Source organism: Hipposideros armiger, unplaced genomic scaffold (genome assembly GCF_001890085.2).
Source record: "Hipposideros armiger isolate ML-2016 unplaced genomic scaffold, ASM189008v1 scaffold_744, whole genome shotgun sequence".
NCBI classification, from domain to species: Eukaryota; Metazoa; Chordata; class Mammalia; order Chiroptera; family Hipposideridae; genus Hipposideros; species Hipposideros armiger.
This window is the reverse complement of record NW_017732094.1, coordinates 198,997-225,118: the sequence shown is the minus strand read 5'-3', so window position 1 is coordinate 225,118 and position 26,122 is coordinate 198,997. Positions and strand designations below refer to the sequence as shown.

General features: G+C 35.0%; 1 pseudogene; it reads right to left on the bottom strand.

Annotated features, from left to right (window-relative positions):
- Positions 1-22,203: 22,203 nt before the first annotated feature.
- LOC109373822 (tropomyosin alpha-4 chain pseudogene) lies at positions 22,204-22,965 on the bottom strand (annotated as a pseudogene).
- Positions 22,966-26,122: the final 3,157 nt, after the last annotated feature.

The window sequence follows — 26,122 nt, the reverse complement described above, 5'->3', positions numbered from 1 at the left end:
AACAGATTGCAAATGTATGCCATACGCTTATTTTCCATTCAGAAATACCATTTCATTTTATTACTAACTTTCAGTTGAGCTCATCATCTTTCATTTTTCCCTACAGAAAAGTGATAGGAAAAATTCCTTCCTGAAATTAGAGTTGAATTCACAAAGAGCTCTCTGTTTCCTAATGTGAAATGAGATGAAATGATTAAATAAGCAAAGTATGTAGCTCTTTGGATGATACATTAAATCATGTCTCACTTTTGCCTCCTTTGATATCATGGATATGTATGATTTTTTTCTCACCTGTTCTCCATAAAATGTAAATATTTTTCAGTATAAAGCAAGTGTTATTGCCTGTTGGCAGAGAGCATCTTCTTTTGTGTCATGAAACTTATCTACACCATAAAAGTAAAAGGCAACTGCTCCCACATATGTGACAGAAAATACAAAACACGAATAAATGATTCACCCACTTTAATCAACTGGTTGTTATAATTGTGGTTCCTTTGTTCATAAATTATTCTAGACAATTTATAAAATGAAAAATAGGTTTTTCTGTATTTTCTCACATCTGGTAATGTGATAAAGAAACTATTTCTAAACATTAATAGTGCAATGAATCATATAGTTTTATTTTAAATATACACATGGAAATGAATGTGCAAATAACAGTACTTCCCCCTTTATCTTATATGTAAGTCCAACTATGAAAAGAAATATTTAGACAAAACAATATTGTTTTAATAATTTTCATTTCTAAAGTATTTTCAGATACATACTATTAGAATATTAAGACTGTGTCTACCCAGTACCATGCTGAAAATTGGAAAATACAGTTTTAAGCTATACAATTGCAATGATGGTTATTATATTAACTGTTTTTTATGAATTCTAATTCAGTACATTAATCATTACATTAAAAGTAAAATAAAAAGTAAGAGCCAAAAGTAAAATTTTGTAGTCAATGAGATAAACATACTTTGTCTAGACACCCTATCTATATTCAGAATTGACTAATTCATCTACAGTATCTCACTTGGTGTTTGCTCCATCAACAAACTCTTAAGTGATCTATACTAACTAGGTCCCATTCACCCACCACTGTGCTGGGATACCAAAGAAAACATTGTTTTTGTCCTTAGAGAGCTGCCCATCTAATCAAGGCAACAAAGAAACAAGAAGTAATGTCAAAACACTTATATGCTCAAGGATTAGCCCTTAGTATAAATGCACTTGCAATTCAGAAAAGAGAAAGATTGATGTGAAATGGAATTTTAAGAGTCAACTAAGGACAACGATGGAGATTGGGTTAGATTAACTGCCCAGATTTTTATTTTTCTTATCTCTGAAACCTATCCACATTTTACTCATGCTTCACTGTAAAATAAACTCCAAGTTCTTATTTTAAATCAATCCTGATTAGTTCTCCCACTTTTATCTGAGCTCATATTTTATTAACCATTTTAGTATCTATTGTCTCTAATATCCTTATTCTTTGTATGGAAATTTTATTCTATCGCTCATGGATATTATCCTTGAAAATGTCTCAAAAGTGGAATTTCTGGATATCCATATGTGTAAGGATTGTTATACATTTTACTTAATTGCCCTCCAGGATGTCTGTGTCCCCTCATACTTCCGCCAACCAGTGATCACTTTCATTTAACATTAAACAATTGGTAACTACAATATTACCACATGAAAGACAGTTTGGGGAGTATAATCAATAATGTTGTAAATATTTTGTAGGGTGTCAGATGCACTCATGTCTTGTTAGGGAGACCACTTCAAGGATGGCATAGAGGCTTGACCACCGCACTGTACACCTGAAGCTGATGTTGTATAACATTGTATGTCTACTAAGATTTGATATATATGTGGTTACAGGATGTGAAGTACAGTGCAGAGAGTGGAGTCGATGGAATAGTGATAGATATGTATGATATCGAGGGAGGGGGCGGTTAATTGGGGGAGAGGGGGGTGGTCACTTTGTGAGGGGTGAAAAGTATAACTATTGCATTGTTTTTTGCACCTAAAGCTAATACTAAAAATAATAATAATAATAATAATAATAAAATAAAATAAAACAAAAAAAAATTTTGTTTGCCAATAGTGGGTAGAAACCATGGTTAATCCTTGCTAATTTTATAGGGAGACAGTGCTTCCTTTTGTTTCCTTCACAACTGAGGTTAAATATTCAGTAAATTTGTTTATTTGTATTTCCACTTGTAAAAGACTTTTTCATGTCTTTCACACATTTTTTTGAAAAGTGTAGTCTTTTCCTTATTAATTTATTTAATAAATAAATGTATCTACTTTATTTCTATACTCCCTTTTTTGTTTGTTTAGTAATAATAATTGGCCTTTAAAATTTAACCTTAAGTTAACAATTCATGTAGTTTTTAGGGCTGGCTGAGTGGCTCGGTTGGTTAAGAGCTCGCTCAAGAGTTTGACCTCTGAGCAACAGCAGTTCAAGTCCTGAGCTGAGCAGCCGCTGAGCTGCCAACAGGTGGCAGGATGGCTCAGCTAAAAAAAAAAAAAAATGTAGTTTTAGTTGTTTTCCTGGGGAAAAAAAAAAGCACTGTTTGTTTAGATGTACTTTTACTTTTCTTGTCTTTGATAGTTGATTCACGTGATCCATGAGCATATATTATATGCTGAATAAACATTTGTTGAACAAACATTGGAAATCAGTTATCCTACTTACTGATTACATCAGTTAACTGAATATCACATTTAATTGAATTTTACCTTTTTCCTATTGTTTTGTGGAAACACTGGCCTATAGAGTGAAAAGTGCCTTCAATCATCTGTGGGTATGATAACTGATGAAATATAGTGAGTTAGGAGTTTTTGGTACTTCATAAATTAAAGTTATTTTTCAATAAAATGGCTCTTCTGTACAAAGAAAATTGGACAATAGTTTTGGACAACAAAATTGGACAATGTGGTAGTTTTCAAACATGTTTTTACATTCTTTGATTCTTCCTCTGTTACAATGTGGAGTCAATCTCCTCTCCCCCTTGAACTTGGACTGGTCTTTGTGACTATCTCAAGGAATAGAAAGTGGTAAAAGAACTACCACGTGACTTTCAAAGATGGATTGAAAAGCCATGCAGATTCAGCCAATTCTCTTGGAACATTCACTCTGGGAACGTTAAGCCTCCATGTCAGAAGTATGGCTACATGGGAAGAAAGAGAGAGAGAGAGGGAAAAAGAGAGAGAGAGAGAGAGAGAGAGAGAGAGAGACAGACAGACAGACAGACAGACAGACAGAGACAGAGAATGGCCCAAGGAGCCTTAGCATTTTGTGTCTTTCTAGTCCAAGTGTCAGACATATGAGTAAAGAAACCTTTGAAATAACTCCAGCTCCAACAACCATCTGACTGCAACTACATGAGAAAGACCCAGAATGAGAAGTGGCTGTAACCCAGTCAACCCACAGATTTGTGAGCAAAATAAATGATAAAGTTTTAAGGCACTTTTATAAGGTGGTTTGTTACTTAACAATAATCAGACACATGGCAAATAGTTTAATGAAGTGAAACAATTCAAATTTTTCATTATATATTCTACAGAAATGTGTCCAAAATATCAAATGTCATCTTCTAACATGTTTTCTTACTAGTGTCAGAAGTACCTCAAAATTAGACTGACAGTTCTGCAGGGAGGAGGACCAATTAGGCCAAATGTACTTAAATTAAGCTTTAAAAGTTTTATATTTCTTACTATATTACCAAAATTAATAGCCATCTACATTTTTTTCACATTTTTAACACTAGCTCCCCTTCAAATAAGAAGTTAATTTAAGCTAAATATATAGAATCAGGCACATTAATTCAAGAAACAAACAGCAATTTATTTTATTGTCAAAAGCTAACACCACATTCATTATAAAACAATGTACTTTAAGCTGACATTTATGAAAGAGAAATAAAAATAAAAATTGTGGTTATGTATACTTTATGGCTTTACTTATATGTGGAATCTATAAAACCAAAACAAACCAACCAACAAACAAACAAAAACAGACTCATAGAAACAGAGACCAAAGGGATGGTTACCAGAAGGGAGGGGAATGGCTCATAAGATGAAGGGGAATACTGTCAATAATATTGTGATAAGTTACGTGATGACAGATGATTACTATAATTAGTGGGGTGGTCACATTGTAACATATAAAAATGTCAAATCATTATATTGTACACCTGAAACTAATATAACCAATATAAGATTGTATAGCAACTATACTTAGATTAAAAAAAATTAAAGTCTTTGTTTTCCTTTTCCTTTAATATATATTCAAAGGTAGCAACAGAAAATAAACTCAGCAGAAAAATGCAAATATATTATTTACATCACGCGTGGGTGATTAAAAAAACATAAGGAATTACTTTGACTCTTTCCCAGTTTCTCCATCATCCTAAATTGTGAAATTAGTTTAGGATTTAGTTTATTTTGTGGCTTTGCTCTTAGTACTGCACAGTCTCTGAACACACAGGTCAGAGAGTTTTATGAGTGTTTTGCTAATAAATATCTTCCTGCTTTTTACAGTTGCATTTAGCTTGGCATAAAAACATGACCTTTTATGTAGCAGTATAAATGAAGAATGAATAGACGCTACTCATAAATTAATGGTCTTGGCTTTGCTTAGTTAATCTTACCATGAATCCATTGCCAACTATAATTCATGAAGGACAAATTGATGAAATAAATGCAGCTAGGGAACTTGGGGGAAAAAAGAATAACAATTTTAAAAACCTGAGCATTTACGTTTCTTTATCTTTTTCCTCCTTATTATATTTATTATTAACCAGGTTCTCTGCAATAAAAACATTGAAAGATTGAATTAGAGTTTATGGACTTATAAAAAAAGTGGAATATGAAGTGAATGGTATTAAAATTAAATTCAAAATATTTGGGGGAAGAAGGATTGAATGATGTAAACTTCACTGAGAAAATAAGAGAGATTTAAAAAAAAAATCCAGACAAGAATTTTGAAGAGATGATAAGAGCGAAATAGAATATTAACCATTATACATAATAATAAGTAAGAAGGGATGAATTTGATGAGGACACCAATATTTTGTGGAATCCTTTCATACTTCAATTTTCGTTTGTTCTATTAATTCAAAACAAAATGGACAAAATCAATGTCTACATTCTGCCATCCCAGGCACATTATTCTCTCATTTCACACAGGCTCTCCATTGCTCCCTAAATAATCCAGACACATTCTTGCTGCTGAAAAATCACCGGTATGCTTTCTCTCTAGGCTCCAAACCTTGTTCCTTTAAGTTCTGCATTTCGAATTCTGACCCACACCCCAACTCCTCTGATAAATTTTTATCTGTCACTCCAGCCCTAAAATCCTATGCCTTTTTTATTATATCATGTAATTGGGTTTTGCATAGATACTTTTGTAATTTATGAGACCTCTCTAAGCTTTAGCTTGCTCATCTGTAAAACGGAAAATATAAGACATACCTCAGAGGGTTCTTGTGAAACTGGAAAAATCTTGTACAGATACATAAATATAATAAGTTCAATGTCAATGTTATTTTTGTCACAATATTAACTTTTTATTATCATGTATATTTTTGAGTATATGTTCTGCTTCAACAAATATCATTTAGACCATTGAATATTTATTGTTTTTCCCATAAGTTTTTCATGGAATGTGTTCAATGGCATGTCACCATCACTTTCCCTGTCCAATTTTGTGTTCCTTATCTTTAAGAGGTCTATTTGGCTCTATTTTGAGTTTCGTTCCTCTCTCTGTCTACACTGTACCAAGGAAACATGATACAAAAGACCATCAAGCTGAAACTCAAAGTTGCATTACAGCTATATCGTAACAGAGCAATTTCCTCTGCATGTAATTTTGTCTCCATCTCTAAAATCAAGTCTTATTGTTCAGACTTTTTCCTTGTTTAATTCTAGAATAAGTAGAATCTCAGATATTAATGTTAGCTGCACAGAATTCTAGTTGCATCATTTATAGATCAATTTAGGCTATAAGCACATATTACTTTTTCTTTCTTGGAGGACTGGAATTGATGTGGCGTTAGTCAGTCTAGCATGGTGGAAAGGACCTAAATTTGAGAGTCATGCAGAGGTATGTTATATCTCTTGATTACATAACTCTTTTGTCATATAACCTCAGAAGAATTGCTCAAACTCTGAGCTTCACTTAACACAGTATTGCTTTTAAAAAATTCTAAATATTGATATCTGGTAAAAAAAATATTGATCTTTATTATTATGGCACAGTCTCTAATCAATTCTCAAGAACATAAAAATGCAAATTCTAGGATGCATTTTGTTTCTACAGAGACATGGAACCTCTTTTGCTATAGTTTACTGTTGTATCTGGATGCCTCTGAAGTCCCCTCTTTGGAAAGTTTCACTTTCCTGGCCTTGCATAGAACACATCAGTTGACTGATATCTCCTGTCTAAGCAAATGAATAATTTTGGGGTCTACTTTAGGCTTTTGGCTTGATTGTATAACTAAGCTGTTACTATATAACAAATATTCTAAAACTTAATGGCTTACAACAACAGCATTTATTATCTTTAGGTCCTCTAGCTATGGGTTTTTTCACAAAGCTGTAATTAAGGTGTCATTCTGTGCTGCAGTCATTGTAAGACTTGACTGGGGGTTGATAGTCTTCCAAGACTATTTACAAGTTGGTGACAAAATTTATATCCTCATGAATCAGTAGACTGAGGGTCTCAGTTCCTCGCTGGCTGGTGACCCAAGACCACCCTTACTTTCCATGTGGTCCTTTCCACAGCATCAGGGCTTGCAAACAAGAGGGCAAGAGAGAAAGTTGGAGCAATATAGAATCCCAGGTCCTTGAAAGCTAATACGAGCAGTGACATCCCATTTATTTTGCTGTATTTTATTCTGTAGAGTCCGGTTATTTGGTCCAGCCCACACAACAGTATGAATCTGAGGAAGTGGGAGTCACTGGGAACCATTTTCGAAGCGGCCTACAAAAGCGATATTCTCTTAACACAACTTCAGGAGGTTAGTTCAGTTAAACGATGGTTTCTAAGATGTATGATAGGTGTCAGGCAGTAGACTAGGATAAAATAATGAATAATACAATGTCTGCCTTAAAAGAACTCATAATCTATTTTGGAAACCAATGGGTCTGATTCTATCATGAACAGGCTACTATGGGAAAGTAAAGAAATTCCTGATCCTGTCTTTGAGACCAGGAGGAGCTTCTCAGTGGCAGACATTGAGTCAATGTTTGACACATAAAAGGTAGAAAAGAGGCTGCATATCAAGCAGAGGAAAGCTGCTATGCAAATCTACTAAGGTAAGACACAGCACAGTACATGACGGTCTGTGTTGATAATACTGTCCATGCTGAGCTCTTCAGATGATGTTGCACCTAACACATCCCTTCTAGTGTATGCACAAAGTGCTCTACAGTAAAATGATGTTAGGCATTATTAGTTCTCCTCTGCTCATTTTCCTGTGTCTCATGGTGTGCTCTCCTGCTCCTTAGGAGACATTCCTAGAGGGTTACTCTGTAAAACCTATTGTTCAAAACTGACAATCCCCAAGTATAAGCTCCCAGGGAAACTGGCAATAATCATCAATTACTGGTACTTCCCCACACAAACTCCAAAGTGCTGGTAGAAACTGAGTGCCAGGAGCAGTCCTGCTTATTCTCTGAAGCTGATACTCATCTTAAAGTATAATCATGTTAGATAATTTCCCTATAAATAGGAATTTTTATATTTACACCAGTTATTAAAACTGTTAATGTTGCATAAGCAGATTTTTTAAAAAAGAGAAATATTAGGATTAAAAAGAATCAAAACAAACGTATAAAATCCAATCGACAATTTGAAATCTTTATCACAGAGGACTGTTTTGTGCTCTTGACTGTCCCTTCTTGAAACATTCTCTTTCTTTGGCTCCTATGACGCAAACCTGTGCTGATTTATATCCTGCATTTTGGGATGCTCATTTATGTCTATACATTTCCAGGTCGTTTATAAATCAATAGATGCATGTGCCTTGGTATGAAGCCATACACCACACATATATCTAATCTTAGAATTTAGAAAATAAATCAAGATGTACTTGACTCATTCCAGTAGAGAGAGAAGTCTCCCACTTCTTCAGAGATATCAGGATTTTCCTCATAAATGTAACTACATATTTCCTTTCTGCAGATCTGCTTGCCCTGGAATGTCTTGAGTTCTATATCTGATCACTCCACCTTGCACATGGTTCTAGAATTCCATGGTGTCAGTGATATTCCCATCTCTCCATGACTTAATAGCTACAGGGCTGCCGGAGCTATGAGCAAGAGCAGAAATTCAAAGACCTGGCAGGAAACACAGATCTTTATTATCACAAAATCCTTCGCTGCTGATCTGCGTCTTCTATTTTTGAGGGAACATACATTTCCTATGAGTATCCTGCAAGTTATTATGTCCCCAGAATTAGAAGGTAGAATACAACATAAGGAAACACACTTTATCATTAACCAGGTTGAAAATTGTTGGTGCTTTCGTCTGTCATGAAAGCAGCCCAATTGCAAGGCCCCTCCAATTACCAAACATGGTGTCATTAAAATGTCCCAAATTAATGATTTTCTTAAAACACAATAGCAAAACTATACACAAACAGACAAATAAAGCAATTTAACTTGGATATGGGGCAGGTACCATTGGGGAATACAGATTCAGAGTCAGAATGCCCCACTGCAAACCTGAATCTGCAACTTGGCTGCATTATTTTGAACAAATTACTTAACCACACTGGTTTCTCAGTATCTTTTTCTGCAAAGTGGGGGAAAAAGAGCATCCATCACAGGGAATTTTGCATGAATCAAAGAAACTAATATTTGATAAAATGAATGAAAGACCAGCTGGTACACAGAGTTACATGTTTGAAAGAATAAAAATAAAATATCTCTTCAATAAATCATGACCACTACTTCTCAGATAGTAAAGAAAATTGTTAAAAATTACATAAAAACTAGTTTGATTGAAACTATTTTGATTAAGACCATGTCGCTGGGGCATTGTGATTATGCTCTTGACTGCAATAATTTCTTCACTAGGGATTTATTTGTCAGCAGTAGTAGCTGAAGTGGGCAATTATCTACACTAACTGTATCACCAATATTTATCATCACTGTTCTGCTGAAAAAGGAGGTTGAGGAATCCATTCAGCTAGATACAAACTCATGTGGTCACCAGTTCAATAACTTATATGTAAATAAAAAGTAATCGTTTATAAGTGTTTTCTTAAATCCTTTAAAAGTTTTATAAATATTTTTAATAAAAATGCATAAATTATTAGAGGCAAATTTAAAGCTCTTTCAAAATATTACAGATATAACACCTACGTAAGTTTTTTTCCCTTCAGGGAATTCCCCATGTCATTAATTATACAGATTGTAATTCCTTTCTGTTATTCCTATTATGTCATGAAGTGTGATGTAAATATTCTGAACACAAAGTAAATGAGAAAATTTGTTTCAGACAGCTACTGTGGACATACAGTAATCATTATCTGTTTCTAAACTACAAGCTCCGTAAAGGCCCCTCTTATATTGTTAGTTCTAGTATCTTTAGTGCATAGCACACTGTCTAGTACATAGCAGGAACTCACTAAATATATGTATGACAAATGAATCAATAAATGTTTATCCTGTACTCACCTGAGGCTCAGATTTTCCAAAGAAATCCTTGTTTCCATGGGTGTCAAGAAAGATTATTTTATTTTATTAATCATTGCCATCTCATTTTTCATGTACACCTCAGTAATGTTCAATCCCCAGTGCCATCTTTCTTTCATCTCAGCCCATGTATTTGCATGGCTTTCTGCCTTTCTGATAGGTCACGTACTCTTTTCCTACTACTTTATAACTCTGAACTCTCATCGTTTTATTGAACAACTCCAAGCTATCAGTGAAAATGTTAGGGAGGAGCTGATAAATACATTAAATTGACATGTATACTGCAGATCTGCATCTTCAACAATTGTTTTAACCAAAATCTTATTTGAGAAAATGACTGAGGTTTCTTCTTTCCTCCCATTACTTTGCCTCTCATCTTGTTAGAACTGCTATTGAGAAATGGGTGGGAATGAAAGATAAGAAAAAGAGAAGGCTAAAATCAATAATTTACTGAAATATTGAGAGATTGACTTTGATTAGTATGGCAAAACGATCTTAAGGTTTTTGGTCATTCATGTCTGTTCATCTGTGTCCCATGTAAATTTGTGGGAATAAGGGTGATTGGTCATTGAACATCATAGATGCTTTATATGAACCATGAGTCAAATTATGTGTTCTATATGACCCCTACACTCTATTCCCTCACTCAAACACAGTAAGCTTGGTAATAAAGGGGGAAGAGGAATATTATAAACTAATGAATGACCTGCCTCTGAGAATAGTGTTATCAAAGATAAATTTATCAAAACCTGAAATGTTCTGATTATTGCTGGCAGGAACTCAAAGAGATATTTACATATTGAATAATATAAATTCTTTTGGATAAATACCCCAAAGTGGAATTGATGAATAATGTAGTAGTTCTATTTTTAATTTTTTGCAGAATCTTCATAATAGGGCTGTACCAATTTATATTTCCATCAACAGCATATAAGGATCGCAATTTCTCCACATCCTTGCTATTTTTTGGATTTAAAAAACATAATAATAGCCATTTTAATTGGTGTGAGGCGATACCTCGTGTTTTTTATTTGCTCTTCCCTGATGATTAATGATATTGAGTACGTTTCCATACACTTGTTAATCACTTGTATGTCTTCTTTAAAGAAGTTTTTATTTAAGTTCTTTGCTCATTCTTAATCCAATTATGTGTTTTTATAAAAAATATTGAATTGTAGGAGTTTCTTACATTTTTCAGATATTAAACCCTTAAACAGATATATGGTTTGTGTTTTCTCTTATTCTGTAGGTTGTTTTTTCACTGTATTGTTTTCTTTGCTGTGCAGAAGACTCTTAGTTTTCACTTGTCTGTTTTTGCTTTTGTTGCTTGTGCTTTTGGTGACATAACCAATAAATCATTGCCAAAACTAATGTCATGAAGCTTTTTTTCTGTTTCCTTCTAGGACTGTTACAATTTCAGATCTAACATTCAAATAGTTAATCAATTTTGGGTTGATTTTTTTGGGGGTGCGTGGTGGTATGGCATAAGATAAAGGTACCATTTCGTCCTTTTCCTTATGGCTATCCAGTTTTCCCAACACCATGTGCTGAAGAGAGGATCATATACCATAAACATGTGGGGTTGATCCCTGGGAAGCAAGACTGATTCAAAATAACAAAAATCAATTAATGTGATCCATCACATTAACAGAATGAAAGATAAAAATCACACGATCATCTCAATAGATGCAGAAAAAGAATCTGACAAAATACAACACCTTGATGATAAAGACTTGAAACAAATTAGGAATAGAAGGAATTTACGTCAACATGGTAAAGGTCATATATGAAAAGCCTACAGCTAACATCATAATCAACAGCAAAAAGCTGAAAGCTTTCCTCTAAGGGCAGAAGCAAGGCAAGAATGCCCACTCTCACCACTTTTATTCAACATAGTACTGGAAGTCCTAGCCAGAGAAATTAGGCAAGGAAAAGAAATAAAAGGCAACCATATTGGAATGGAAGAAGTAAATTATCTGTTTGCAGATGGCATGATCACATATATAGAAAACCCTAAAGACATTCCAAAAACCTTTTGGAACTAATAAACAAATTCAGTAAAGTTGGAAGGCACAAAATCAATATGCAAAAATTAGTTCCATGTCTATATACTAACAATGAACTATACAAAAATGGAATTAATAGTGTCAAAATAGTAAAATACTGAGGAATAAACTTAACTGAGGAGGTGAAACACTTGGACACTGAAAACTACAAAATACTGATGAGAGAAGTGAAACAATGCAGAAATAAATGGAAAGGCATCTTGCATTCACAGGTTGGAAGATTTAGTATTGTTAAAATGCCCATAATACCCAAAGCTAACTATAGAATCAATATAATCTCTATCAAAATCTCAATAACATTTTTTACAAAACTGAAAAAAGAAACCTAAAATTTATGTGGCACCACAAAAGACCTGAGTAGCCTAAACAATCTTGATGAACCAAGCTGAAGGCATCAATTTCCTGATTTTAAAATATATTACAAAGCTACAGTAATTATAACTGTACAGTAATAGCATAAAACAAACAGCTATATCAATGAAACAAAATAGACAACCCATAAATAAATCCATGGATATATTATCAACTGCCCTTTCAAAGGGTATCAAGAATATACAATGGGGAAATGAGATGCTCTTTAACAAATGATTTTGGACAACTTGATATCCACACATAATTATTTTAGTATGGCTAGTTCTATCCTGCATCATTGGTCATTTCAAAAAGTAAAGTTACTTTAATTTGCATAGACATCAATGGCATTTACCTCATAAATCATCTTTATACCATCTTAATTTCCATTCCAGAAAGAGTGGTATGCCAATGTCTCTTTAGAACATTTATTTGGTAATTTTTAAGGTGAAAATCTAATAATTTGGAGTGTTAATCCATTGCCAAATATTCTAGCAAATGTAGATTTCAAAGAGACTATCTTAAAGAATCATGGCCCTATGTGAACTACTCTTGGGAAAAAATGCACCGAGATGAGGTGTCTTCACCCTAGGACATGCAATAGTAATTCCTGCTTTAATTCTTATAATGATGATATGTCATCTACTCACAATTATTCCATCTTCCTGCCTACTTCTCATTCATGACTGTTGATTCTTGCCTTTCATCTAGGACTCACTCAGGCTCCACCTCTCTCTATGACTGTCCACAAATTACTATATTATTCAGAAACATTCACTTGTTTTCAAAAGTCTTTGAAAGTTCTACCTGACTAACTAGAATATTAATTCCATGAACGCATCATCTGTCTTTTACCTTTCCATGCTTCCACAATATCCTTCACTTCTTTGACATGCAATTATGTTTAACTTAATAATAATAAATGTAATATGGGAGAATTATCATCTCCAAGTTGAATCTGAGGTTACTGTCTACCACCAAAGATATTCAAATTTGCCATATTTGATTACAAAAATTTATCTTAACCTGGAGAAATCAAGAAATCCAAGGATTTATATTTCAACCAGGAACCAGAGAGAAAGTAAAAGCAACATTATCAGATTGAAATTTAGAAACCAATGTTAAGTTGAACTTTAAAGACGCGGTCAGGAAGGTGAAGGTAAATAATGGGAGCAGGTTTTAAGGCAGTGGATCGTTAAAGCTAAGGATGTAGACAAGAAACAGCTCTAAATGTTTCTTGTATAAAAGGGCTATAGTACAATGGTGGTAAGGTCCTGAAACTTACCAATTTAAGATAGTCCACATTGAGGACTGAAGCCACCCGATATTCAAGGATTCTTCAATGCAATTGAGTTCTATATTTTCTAATGGGAAACTGAACAACTACAATTAGGAGATGGAACTAATACTACTGAATACTTTTGATATACCAAGCCCTTTCTACATGTCATTCCCATTAATTCTCTTATTAGTTTATGATATAAGTTTTTATTAACTCCATTTAACAAAAGAAGAAACTGAAGTTCAGAGAGATGAAGTGATTGGTCAACACTAGTAAATAGTATTTCTATTAATACAATGGGACATTTTGCTCAACTCCAAAGTACATTTTATTCCTGCTACTCCAGGTTGTCTATCCATGAAGGACATTATCTCAAGGGATAAGGTACATTTATTTTTTGTTTATGGTCAGGTAGACATACACTCCACAAACTATGGTTGCTTTATGTCTCATGTTTGGATTTTTCTGTGTTTGTTTGACTGTTTTAATCTGAGGCTGAAACTCGAGCCCTAAATCTTTGGTTTGGCATGCCTCTTTTCAGCATCGATTTTACCTCTTCTCCATATTGCACTGGGTGTCTGACACCAGACTCATTGCCTGAGAAAAGTCCTGGCTTTCTGTTTAGCATTTGTAAGAATTAATTTCAATACAAATGAGACAAATGAGTGTGACTATGTGTGTGTGTGTGTGTGTGTGTGTGTGTGTGTGTGTGTGTGTGTGTGTGTGTAATAATAATTAATGTAGAAAAGCCTGATATTAGAATTAATATGACCTGAACATACTGGACTTCATTTAAGCCAAATATTTTTGCAAGAAGGAGGAGCAAGCTGAGTAGCCCCCCAAATCTTTCATCTCCTTTTTTATGTCAGGGCTTTTCCTTGTTCCCCAGGTGACTTTGTATGCAGCTATAAAGTTTCAGGTAGTCAGCCATTATCTAGGCGTCCTTCAGTTCCGAAATTGCTTATAGATATATGATGGATTTGTAACAAAATGAACACAGAAAATGAAAGTAATAAACAGAGATTGAAATTGGTTAAAAATGCTGCAATAGTGTTGCAATTATGTAAACTGATCCCTTCCCCAGTACCTAGAGATTACAATTACTTAAAAATAAACAAACAAACAAACAAACAAATAAATAAATAAATAAATGTCATTCTTTAGAACCTTTGAGAAGTGGCTAAATCTTCACAAAGCAAATGTTTCTAAAGAAACCCTTTGAGCACTATGAGCCTTTTAGAAAAATGATTTGATCCCGTTTGTGTTTATAGATTCCCACCATGGGGAAAAAATGATTTCTGCCACCAACATGTTCACCTTGGATCAAAGAAAACTCGAGTATGGTAACAGGCCCTGGTACAACTGCATTTATATCTTTCTTGCATTCTTATGATGAGACTGTTTTTATATGGTGAACATATTTCAAATGTAAACAAAGAGAAAAGAAGCAGAAAGCTGCTAATGTTAAGTTTAGAGCTTGCAGAAAATACCAGCTAGTGAAGAACAGCTGCCAGAATAACACACTTGTACTCATAGAGATAATTTTTCTCACAGAATTTGAAAGAAATTGTAATGATGAATCATAAGCCTTGCTATAAATAAATTATGGCTGCAAATTGCCAGATACTGAAATATTCTCATTAAAGTCCATTGTCTTTGAAGACAAAATTGCCTCATTTATTATTTCAGTAGGCTCCAACCAATTTAGAAAAATTAAACTCTGCATTATCAAGCATGCTTGATATGCACTGAAAATACATTAAAAGAGAAACAGGTGCTTTTGCAGTCTAATAGGATCAGTAACTGACTATCTACTATAAGAAGGATTCTACTTTGTTGTGGAAACAAGTTAGACTGTCTTACTGAATGGACACCAATTTCCAACCAGCCAAGGGCAATGTAGCATCAGCCTATGCCATCCAGTTCATTCGCTCATTTGCTCATTTATTCAACCAATTCTCTGCATTTCTACTGCACTTATTACATGCAAGGCAATTGGCCAAGCATGGTGAGGAACTGAAAGATAATAAAAATATATTGTCTTTTAAGCTCATAGATATTCTCCAGGAGAACAAAAATGACATGTAGTCAAATAAAGGTTATTGAAGATTGAAATTGAGTAACGCATGTAATGTCGAGAAGTTGAAAGGCAAGAAATCCAAGTGTTTGATTGGAAAGGCCTGGAAAATTTGTGGGAAATTGACATGTGAAGACTGAAGACTATAAAATTATTACAGCTATATATTAAAGAAGAATATTCCAGGTGGAATGAAGAGTGAGAAACAATGCAAAAAGAGAGTAGGAGTGAGGAGTTTAAAACAATGGAGCATTAAAGAAAATTGTGGCAGATAAACCTGAAAAATCAGAGCCAGGCTGAAAGTTTAAAATCGAGCAAATGGTTCTAGATATAATGGTAAATATTGAGGCACAATTAAGAGGGTGTAAATGGATAATAATACAATAATAATGTACAGGAATATATTGGAAGAGTTATGCATGCTGTAATAACTGTGGTAACCTTTAAATAATAAAAGTATATAACTTCTACATTATGGCATAGAAAAGTGGGCTGTGATGGTAAAAGTATGCAATTACTTTAAAAAAGCAAAAGGAAATGGATTATAAAATTAAGTCATTTCAATTAAATGTTAATAAAAATGATATATAATACAACTGTGGATGAATTGAAAATACTTAAATATGATTAGAAAAAGAAAAATTTCTAAATATTAATGACCTTAGATCCCAGCCCAGAATTTACAAAAAATAGCAAAGTAAACCTGAGAAATCTAAGGGAGAAAAATCATAGATAATACTTATTAATAAAATAGAAAATATACAACAGAAAGGATCACAAAATTTTTTTTGAAATGTCTAATTAAAATGAGATCATTTTAGCATGAGTGAGTGATACAAATGTGAGAGAAGGTTCAAGTAACCATGGTCAGAAGAGACAAAGGAAACAGTGCTAAAGATGTTGCAAATATTTAGCAAACCAACAACCGAAGGGGATTATGAGTAATTGTAGACCAAAAATTAGAAAACGTAAATAAAATAAACCAAAAATATAATTTACCAAAACCAACACAAACAAAAATACAAAATGGAATAATTCTAGGACTATTAAATAAATTTTATATGTATAATCACAAATGTACCGTCTGATCAGATGGTTATACCAACCATTCAAGGAAGGCATATTATCCATAATATATAAAAATACATCACAGAAAAAGTATGAACATTCTGTAATTCATTATATGAACCCAGTCTAATCTTGACTCAAAATATGATAAGAATAATACAAGAAAATTACAATCCAGTATTTTTTCCGTAAACCCTAAACAAAATATAAACAAAGCAAGTGCAGCAGTAAAGACAAATAATATTATATCATCTTGAATTGTTTGTTACAGGAATTCAAGGTTAGTTTAATGATTTAAATTCAATGGATGAAATTACTATATTATATAGAAAAGGCATATAATGAAATTTGTAATCCATTCATGATAAAATTTCTTTGTAAACTAGAAATGCCATGTAACTTTCTCAACATAAAATGTATGTGAGAAAAACTTAGAAAAAAAGTAATATTTAAATATTGAATTATTTTCTTAGAGATTGGGAAAAAGTCAAGGATTCCTACTTTCACCATTTCTATTTAATGTTAATAGGTAATCTTGATAGCCTAATAGCAAAGAAAAAACACTGTGTGTGTGTATATACACACATAACTTTATCAGATTTATCAAGTATACAGGATATACAATCAATATCTAAAAATTAACTGTATGAGGTTTGACAATTAGGTTGGTTTGGGAACTCATCCTAGAAAAAGTGCTATATACCTCATTGCTGAATATCACTATGGTCCCCTTCGAAGTACTCCCCTTGGGAAGCTATGCACCAACGCCAGTGCCTAGTCCACCCTTCAAAGCAATTTTGGAACTCTTTCTGGAATGGCCATCAGATCTGTCATCGTATTACTCTCATTGTCCTGAATGTCATCAAAATGTCTTCCTGTCAATATTTCCTTTATTTTTAGGTAAAGAAAGAAGTCATTGCAGGCCAGATCAGGTGAGTAGGGAGGGTGTTCCAATACAGTTATTTGTTGGCTGGCTAGAAAGTCCCTCACAGACAGTTCTGTGTGAGCTGGTGCATTGTCGTGATGCAAGAGCCATGAATTGTTGCTGAAAAGTTCAGGTCGTCTAATTTTTTCACACAGCCTTTCAGCACTGTTGTAAACTTGGTCAGCTGTTTGTCCTATTGGTACAAATTCATAATGAATAATCCCTCTGATATAAAAAAAGGTTAGCAACATAGTTTTGACTCTTGATTTGGACTGACGGAACTTTTTTGGTCATGGAGAACTAGCTGACTTCCATTGTGCATTTTGACATTTTGTTTCAGGGTCGTATTGGTATACTCATGTTTCATCACCAGTGATAACATGGCCCAAAACATCATCTTGCCCCTCCAAAAGGTCTTGGCAAACTTCGACTCTCCTTTGCTTTTGTTCATTGGTGAGCTCCTTTGGGGCCATTTTTGCACACACCGGTCTCATGCCAAGATTTTCAGTTAAGATTTTCGTAACTATTTCCCTATCACTGTTTAGTTGGTCTGCTATGCTTCTCACAGTCAGTTGATGATTTTAATGCACAATTTGATGAATTTTGCAATGTTTTTGTCAGTTCTACTCATTATTGGCCACTCTGACCTCTCTTCATCAGTGATGCACTCTCCCCCTCAGAAAAACATGTAATCCATTTGTAATCATGAGATTATCCCAATAAACTTGGACTAACATGTCCCTGATTTTACTTCCACTCTTGCCAAGTTTAACAAGAAATTTAATGTTTGTTCATTGCTCTAATTCAAGCTCAAACATTCTTGGGACAGCACACAAAAAAATGCAACAATAATGCATGCCACTCAGCAAGACACAGCCACACATCGACATGAACACAGCTGTGAGACACTGATATACCAAGGTTAAGAATTTTTTTTTAAGATTTTATTGGAGAATTGGGGGAGGGGAACGGTGTTGGGGAATCAGAGAAGGGAAAAGACAAGTTATTGTCCTTTTTTTGTTCTTCAGTCTAGTTGTGGAGGACGTCGCTTCACTGGCCCATGTTGGTATTATCATTGTGCTCTTCCTGGGTGAGACAATCGGTCATTGGCCACTGGACAGCTGCTCACGGTGGCTCACAGCAGTTCATTCCAGCTCATGCTGGCTGCCAGCCACTCACGGTAGCTCATGGCAGCCCACTGCAGCCCCACTGCAGCCCCACTGCAGCCTACGTCGTCACCAGCAACTCATACAGCCCAGCTCCAGGTTGAGCTATTGTTCACCATCTTAGCTGTAGAGGGCGAGCATCACTGGCCCTAATGTGATCTCTTAACCAGAGCCCTGCTGCTCACAGCCGGTGTCCCAAGCCAACTCCTAACCAACGCGCCACACGCCGGCCCCCAAAGTTATGAAATCTTACCACGCTGTTTGTACAATGTAAGCGCACAGTGGCAAGTTCACAGACTTAATTGCCAGTCCTCATATATCTGTATACAATCTCAATGAATTAGAAATAAAAGGAACACCACCATTTAAAATAGTATAAAAATAGCATATATCTAAGAATAAACCTATCAAAACATTATGAAGTATTTACATTAAAATGTATAAACTTCATTGACATTAAACAAGTTTACAATAAAGAGAGAGTTGTACACTATCAATGAACTGAAGTACTCAATATTTAAGTAATGTCAATTTTTTTCCAAATTACTTTATAACAACAGAATTTGTAATGAAACTTGACAACCTCTCTCTCTCTCTCTCTCTCTCTCTCTCTCTCTCTCTCTCTCTCTCTCTGAATTTACAAATTTTAAGAAATGCAAAAGGCAAAAATCACTTCAGTAGTGTGGTCTTAGTCATTTCCCTAGAAAATAGTTTGAAAAAAAAACTTAACTACCACTGTAATTCCTTATTGTGAGTTTGAACATCAGAGAAGAAAATAAGGAAAAAGAGATTTGAAACAGGAAAAACAATGAGGGGCAAGTATGATGCATTTTTAAGCTGTCCACAGCTTCGCAAGGAGCCAGAGCCAGTTAAATGGCCATACAGGATAGCTTGACCAGGCTGTCCAAAAATACCATGCCTCAGAGATCCATGCAGGAAAGGAGAAGAAATTTGTCAACTCCCTGTCACTTCTTATCTCCCATTGGTCAAACTTGGTGTCTTGGGAAGATAACCTGGTCCTTCTGGCAGCTAGTGGGGAAGCCTTATCCCATGTCCTGCAACATGATACTGGCATCAGAATCTAGAATACTGGGAGAAGCCAGGGACTCCAGGTGTTGACCTCAGTGGTGAAAGTAGGCATCCCACACAAGTCAGTCAACTGCGTTGGAGTCAAGTTGGAGCAAGCATCTCAGGGTCCTGGAGAGGTGAATCTGACAGACTCCAAGGTCACATGCAGTACAACAATGTGGAAGGACTTTTACCAGATACCAACACTTAATATTAAGCTCCAGTGATTAGGCTCCTATGGTAATGCAACAGGCAAATAGTCCAAAGGCTCAAAAAGAAAAATGAAATAAAACCAAACATATATGGGCATGATTTATAATAGAGACAACTTTTGTTGTGCTTGTAATCCACAATTTATTAATCTGGGTTTAATTACAATAGTATTGACTTTATTTTTTAAACTATATTTGTAAAATTGACTTTGTTAAATTGTGTGTTTGAATATTATATTCAATAAAACACTAAAATAAAACCAATGCAAATGCTCCTGCCAAGGGTATGCATTATTTGCATTGGAACCACTTCTACATTAAAAAAAAAAAAAACCCAGCTTGTCAATATTTACAAAATATACTGCAGGGATTTTGATTAGGTTTGCATTGAATTTATAGATTAGCTTGGGCAGATGTGACATTTTAATAACATTCACTCTCTCAATCCATGAACACAGTATACCTCTCCATTTATTTGGATCGTCTTTGATTTATTTCATCACTTTTACATTTTCCACCACATAGATTCTACTTATAGTTTGTTAGATTTGTATCTAGATTTCTTAGACTATACAGGATGCTATAACCAAACACCACAAACTGGGGGGCTTATAAAAAACACACATTTATTTCTCACAGTTCCAGAGGCTGGGAAATCCACAAGCAAGGCACAGTGTGGTCGTATTCTGGTGAGGGCCGCCTCCCAGTGCCCAGCCAGCACCTTCTCGCTGTGTCCTCATGTGGTCGAAGGGGCAAACAAGCTCTCTGGAGCCTTTTTATATTTTTAATAAGAGCACTTAGTCACCTCCCACAGTCCCCAGCTCCTAATACCATCACCTTGGGGGTTAGGATTTCAACATATGAATTTTGGGAGGACACAAACATTCAGACTATAGTACTAAGTATTTTATTTTTTTGGTGTAGTAAATGGTATTATTATTTTTAAAGTTTTGAATTCCAGTTGTTCATTTCTAGTAATATAGATATGCAATTGTTTGTTTACATATTGACCTTGTAACATGTGACCTTGCTACACTCACTTATGAATTCTTTTTCTGTAGTTTATATAAAAATTTATTTGAACAAAATGTTGAAAAAGTGATACTATTGCATATGATACAGTTGCAAGACTCTAAATGAAAAGTGTGGGTTTTATTCAATTTCACGATTTGCTAGTGTATCTCCTGGGTAGTGTGATGTGTTATAAATAAGAGTGAGGGGGCAGAGGAATTGGATAAGCTAGAAGCAGGATGATTTTTAGTTGGAATTGTAAACTTGGGGTCCCGTACACTGCTGGGGAATATGGAATGTCTCAGGTCTGAGATGTTAACTGAGAAAGCGAGAATATAACAGAGTCAAAATGTGCAGCCCTGTCTACAAAATACTCTATATCCAGTTTAATCCAGAGACTCCTGGTCTTTTCTTAACTTACTGCTGAAGAAGGAATTCAAGTCCTAGATATGTAAATCTTCAATTTATCATTCCCTAAAGTACAGAGATGAAGTTAGGCCAGTTACTTTATCTCTTCTGCCAGAGAGGCCCCTTCTGCCCAATATTTATTAATAGAAAAATGCTCTTGCTCAATTTTTGATGGCAGCAGGCTCTTTGATATGGCTCCCCTGAACAGGACTAAATTCTACCATATTCACTCCTGCTGAGTGGGTGGCTTCATGTCAGAGTAAATAATATGACTATTTCCCCAGCATTCTCATGCTGACTGCTCAGGGGATATTTGTTCTGCATGGTAGGGTGAGGGACAGAGCCAGGGTAATTAGGTTAATCAATGTGTGGTTTATGACTTCCCACAATAGCACCACCCTTTTTTTTCTCTGGATGGAAAACCCCCTCTCATTTTAATATTATGGTTCCTGGCCTCCTTTAGTGTACCCAGCAGTGGCCCAGAGGTTCTGTTCTTCAAACTTTTAAATTAATCAGTGACTAGATATTGGAGCGTGTTTTTGAAAGTATAGGTTGACTCATCTCCCAGGAACCAAATGCCCTCAGTCTTAAGAGACTGTTCGATAGGAAACACCCTTCCTACCTTAGGAATAAATGCAATTTCAGGATAAAAATAGAGCTGAAAAGCTGGTGCAATTTGAAAAAAAAAATAGAAGGAATTAGAATTAACTGGTGCTCAAAGCTTCTCTGAAACAAAATATTTGGTCACATATTCATAATTTGCTTGACATTTCCAGGAAAGCGCAGATGCAGTAACAAAAGGAACTTCTTATAAGAGAAGAGAGCGACTCGGGAGGTCTGGAGTTTCTGGAACTACTGTTTTGGTTATATACAGTTAAGTTCATTTAGTGTGTGATCTAGTGTCTGACAGAAGCCCATGTTCTTCTTTTTGGCTTGGGCAAGTTTTTCTTCCAAGTCATCAATTGTTTTTTCCAGTTTTGCAACCATTATCTCTGCAAATTCAACACGGTTCTCAGCCTCTTTCAGTTTGTCAGACAGAAGTTTAATTTCTTCGTCATAGTTATCCTCTTTTTCAGAATACTTTTCAGAGGTAGGCTCCAGCTACTTCAGGTTGTTAGTGACATTCTTGTCCTCTTCTTCCAGGTCACCACATTTTAGTTCGGACACCTCGGCACGCTCCTCCGCCCTCTCCTGCTGCCCCTCCAGGATGACCAACTTACCAGCTGCCTCCACGTGTTTGCAGTCGGCCTTCTCTGCAGTGTGCTTGGCCTCTGCGCTGCAACTCCTGGATCTCCATCTTCTCATCTTTCTTGGCCAAGTTTTCTATCACCTTTATCCCTCTCTCATCTGCAGCCTTTTCTGCTTCTTCCAGCGTCCTCAGGGCCATGCCCAGTTGTTCTTGAGCCCTGTCCAACTCCTCCTCAAGGAGCTGGATTGAGAGACCGAGAGCTGCCACACCGCCTTGGGCTTTCTCGTGCTGTGGAGCTCGTCGTCCAGCTCCGGCTGCAGGCCCTGCGTGGGTCCTCGCCTCACCTGCCTGTTGGGGCAGAGCCTGGTCTCGCATTTCACCGCCTTCAGGGAGTTGAGGCCGGTCGTGGCACGGAGGCGCAGGGGCGCATGCAGCATGAGCTCAGCTGGGCAGCACGCAGCTCCTTGCTTGTTAATTCTACGAGCTTTTTTTTGTAGATTCCTTGGGATTTTCTAAGTAGACAGTCATGTTGTTTATGAATAGAGACACATTTATTTTTTATATTCTAATTCATTTCTATGAACCCCTGAAAAAAACAATTTTTATTGGAGGTTCCAATGTGTTCATTTCAGTATTAGTTTAAAAGAAACTAAAATTTTCTTTCAGGGATTCCCTGAAGAGTGTTTACTTTGCCATAAATATCAGATGCTAACCAAAGAGGGCTGTTCCTTTAAGACCCAAGCCGCGTTATCTTCCCTTGCGCAGTTAAGGCCCTCCATGAAAATCTATGTAACACAACTCTTTGGAAAATATTTCCTAGACTGACCAGCAGCTTGTCCTTGCTTGTGGGGCTTATCATCTTGATAGCTTCGATTAGTTTTAATTTTTTATTTGTTTACAGACTCTTATAGTCACACTCTCAATCATATCAGTTATTTCCCTATTGACAGGACTGTGAGACCAAAGCACTAAGGTGACCGACTGTCTGATTTGTTCCAGACATTCCCTAATTTAGCCTTAATAGTCCCATGTCTTGAAAAAAAATCCTCATTTCCATGCTAACCGGGATTTAGTCATCCTTGAGGTAAGATGATACGTATTTTAAGAAAATACGGTTCCCACTAAGAAAAATCGCATTTAATATTTCTATAAATATTAATGCTAATGTTGATGAGTAAAAACACCACTCATCAATTATACCTGTTCGATTGCTCTTCAAGTCAGATCGTTTCGTTTTTAGAGACCTCCTTTGGTAAATTGGTGTATTACAACATCTAATTATAAAGGTACAGAAAATATCCAGTGAATCCCACACCTGGTAACCTAAGAAATTTAAGTTTTTTTCACAAAATTTCTATGCATGTGCATTGCCCTGAAAATATCTATACAAGTTATCAGAGGAATAGCTAGCATTCAGACAAATGTATCTGCCATTTATCACATCTCATTGAGAAATGAGCTTCATTAAAGGCTCCTGACTTTGCCTTCTAAAACTTTCCATCTTGTTCACCTCCTCCCACCTCCTGTGACAAACAACTAAACAATATGTTCATCTTTGAGGCTCCTGGAAAACTCAGCAGGAAGTGGAAATCCAAGGTCTTCTGTAGTTCTGTGACATAGACAACAGAGAGGTTTTTTTCATATAGATTACTTTTCACCGCGGGATGCAGAAGATCCTTTTGTTTACTTGACATTATTAAACACAATGAGAAAAATAAATAGGGGAAAGACTAAATGGTTCTGTAGGATAGGTGATAATATGGAAAGGAGGTGGTAATGTATATTACAAAGTGGCAAAAACAAGCAGATTATAAAGCAGTACGTGAATTGTGATCCTGTTTTATAATACATACATAGGCATGTTACTCAGTCTGAAAAAATTCACCTAAATATTAACATATTATTGCTGGATGGTGTGCTATAACAAGGGAATTTCACTAACTTCATTTTGCTTCTCTGTTTTTAAAAGTTTAAAATTCCTATATAGTTTTATACAAAAATACTGAAAATTATATAATTAATCAAATTATGAAAATTACTAGTTTCTGAATATTTGCATGGCTAATGTGAAAATAATATGGGGTTATCTAAAGTGCTCCAGACAGTCAATCAGGTGACTTTAATTCAAATTGTGGTTCTAGGTCTTACTGACTATGTAAAAAGGTATACAACCCTCAGGAACCTTAGATTTCTCATTTGCAGAATGAAAATAAAAATATCTCATATGGTTTTAGGGAATATGAAATGAGAATACATATGCAAAGTGCTTTGAGAGCTCAACTGCTATAAATACCTAACATTATTTTGAAATAATTACTATTTTGAGGGTTCTAAGCTAGATTCAGTTTTCTTAGATTGAGATTTTAAGCTTATTGCTGGCTGGTTTGTATATATGAAAGTTAAAGTCTATGTTAAAATATAGAAAATATATAAAAAGTCTTTAGTTAAATCCTTAATGAAGCAAAATATGTTTCCTATAAGGTATAAATGTATTTCTTTGTTTTTTGGGGTTTTTTTAAATCCTAAGTATATATCCAAAATGTATTCTGCTAGCATTTATATACATTTTTATTTTGGATTTGTGAATGAATAACTATCTCCCAGAGCTATATGGTTTTAAACAAAAATAATTTAGACATTTTTATACAATATCAGGCTAGCAAGAAAAAATATATGGATATTTGTAAAAGTATATTCTCAAATCTCTTTGAATGTTGTCTTAAAAGATAGCTACCACATTCTTCCACACGATGTTGCTTGGTAGAGACTACTGGTAGAGACTGGGATAGCTGTGCCATTCATGTGTTCATGTGTTCAGTGTGTTCATGTATGTTTATGTGTTCAATTCCAAGTGAACATGAAACTATTAAGCATTGGTTTGTAAGTATTTAGGAAAAAATGTCTTGAGAATCTGGTCTTTAGAACATTGAATGGCCAAAATGTTTTAAATTCAGGTTGATTTTACTGGTTATATCCATAATGTCTCAATAGCGTGTCTATTTGAGCTTCTGTGTTCTATATTGATAGAAAAATTTCATGCTTTTGGATTTTATGCTTTTTCTTTCCCTAGTTATTCATTGGTTAGCAGCATGTATTTGCATCCTCAGGAGCTAAAGTACTTTGCTATGTGTAAGAAAGAGAAGGAATAGAATATGAGGTAACTGCCATTAACAAGTCACAGATCTAAACAGTCAGATTTCCCCACCTAGTTAAGGGAAAAAAAATCCCAAAGATTTCTTTTTTCCTTATAGCCTATTGATATTGACTCAGTGCTTCATGAAACTTCAGAGCTCACCCTCTATCTTATTATTCACCTTTTTACAGGGTATATACATAGATAGATAGATGATAGATATAGATAGATAGATGATAGATAGATAGATAGATGATAGATAGATAGAAAGAATAGATGATAGATAGATGACAGACAGATACAATCAATGATAGATATACACACAGCCCCTGCTGTATTAGGTCTCATTTAGGTTCTACACTTACTGGTCTGGGTCTAAATCTAAATCCCTCGTGCAGAGGAAAGCTGTGCTAAATGGAAGCATTAAAGATGCTGAGAGACTTAAGATGACGTTTATATGG